The 1,837-nt window shown below is 41.3% G+C and overlaps 1 non-coding gene across 1 annotated transcript; it reads right to left on the reverse strand.

Moving 5' to 3' along the window:
- Nucleotides 1-708: 708 nt before the first annotated feature.
- On the reverse strand, nt 709-816 carry LOC127743604 (small nucleolar RNA R71). Its single transcript, XR_008004989.1, has one exon. It is a non-coding gene; the product is annotated as a small nucleolar RNA R71 (small nucleolar RNA).
- Between the last annotated feature and the right edge of the window lie 1,021 nt (nt 817-1,837).

Genomic DNA, 1,837 nt, shown 5'->3' on the forward strand with positions numbered 1-1,837 from the left:
TATTTATGGACTAACACTATTCCTTAATGCAAAATTCGAACTCCATCCTCTTTGATAAGTTCGAATTTTCTACCTCTGCCTTCTACTTTTCTTTTTCTCTGACACCGCAAGGAATCTCTATATTGTGACATAGAGGATTCTATATTTTATTGTTCTCTTCTCTTTCATATGAGCAGGAGCAAAGACAAAAGCATTCTTGTTGAGGCTGACCCTGAACCTAAAAGGACCTTGAAGCGAAAGCTAAGAGTAGCTAAAGCACAACTCTCTGTAGAGGACCTAACATAATTCTTCAAAGAAGAAGACATGGCAGTTGGAAACAACAACAATGCCAACAACGCAAGGAAGGTGCTGGGTGACTTTACTGCACCTACTCCCGACTTCTATGGGAGAAGCATCTCTATCCCTGCCATTGGAGCAAACAACTTTGAGCTTAAGCCTCAATTGGTTTTTCTAATGCAACAGAATTGCATGTTCCATGGACTTCCATTGGAAGATCTTCATCAGTTTTTAGCTGAATTCTTGCAAATTTGTGACACTATCAAGAACAATGGGGTTGACCCTGAGGTCTACAGACTTATGCTATTCCCTTTTGCTGTAATAGACAGAGCTAGGATATGGTTGGACTCACAACCTAAAGAAAGCTTGAACTCTTGGAAAAAGCTAGTCAATGCCTTCTTGGCAAAGTTCTTTCCACCTCAAAAATTGAGTAAGCTTAGAGTGGAAGTCCGAACCTTCAGACAGAAGGAAGGTGAATCCCTCTATGAAGCTTGGGAAAGATACAAACAATTGATCAGAAAGTGTCCTTCTGACATGCTTTCTGAATGGAGCATCATAGGTATCTTCTATGATGGTCTATCTGAACTGTCCAAGATGTCATTGGACAGCTCTGCTGGAGGATCTCTTCATCTGAAGAAGACGCCTATAGAAGCTCAAGAACTCATTGAAATGGTTGCAAATAACCAATTCATGTGCACTTCTGAAAGGAATCCTGTGATCAATGGGACGAATCAAAAGAAAGGAGTTCTTGAGATTGATACTCTGAATGCCATATTGGCTCAGAACAAAATATTGACTCAGCAAGTCAATATGATTTCTCAAGGTCTGTTCTGAATGCAAGCTGCACCAGGCAGTACTAAGGACGCTTCATCTGAAGAAGAAGCTTATGATCCTAAGAAACCATCAATGGAAGAGGTGAATTACATGGGAGAATCCTATGGAAACACCTATAATCCTTCATAGAGAAATCATCCAAATCTCTCATGGAAGGATCAAAAGAGACCTCAACAAGGTTTCAACAACAATAATGGTGGAAGAAACAGGTTTAGCAATAGCAAGTCTTTTTCATCATCTTCTCAGCAACAAACATAGAATTCTAAGCAGAGCCACTCTGACTTAGCAACCATGGTCTCTGATCTAATCAAAACCACTCAAAGTTTCATGACTAAAACAAGATCCTCCATTAGAAACTTGGAGGCACAAGTGGGTCAGCTGAGTAAGAAAGTTACTGAACTCCCTCCTAGTACTCTGCCAAGCAATACAGAAGAGAATCCAAAAGGAGAGTGCAAGGCCATCAACATGGCCGAACTTGGAGAGGAGAAAGAGGCAGTGAGCGCCACTGAGGAAGACCTCAATAGACGTCCACTGGGCTCCAATGAGTTCCCTAATGAGGAACCATGGGAATCTGAGGCTCACACTGAGACCATAGAGATTCCATTGGATTTACTTCTGCCATTCATGAGCTCTGATGAGTATTCTTCCTCTGAAGAGGACGAAGATGTCACTGAAGAGCAAGTTGCCAAGTACCTTGGAGCAATCATGAAGCTAAATGACAAGTTAT

Source organism: Arachis duranensis, chromosome 10, assembly GCF_000817695.3.
Source record: "Arachis duranensis cultivar V14167 chromosome 10, aradu.V14167.gnm2.J7QH, whole genome shotgun sequence".
NCBI lineage: Eukaryota > Viridiplantae > Streptophyta > Magnoliopsida > Fabales > Fabaceae > Arachis > Arachis duranensis.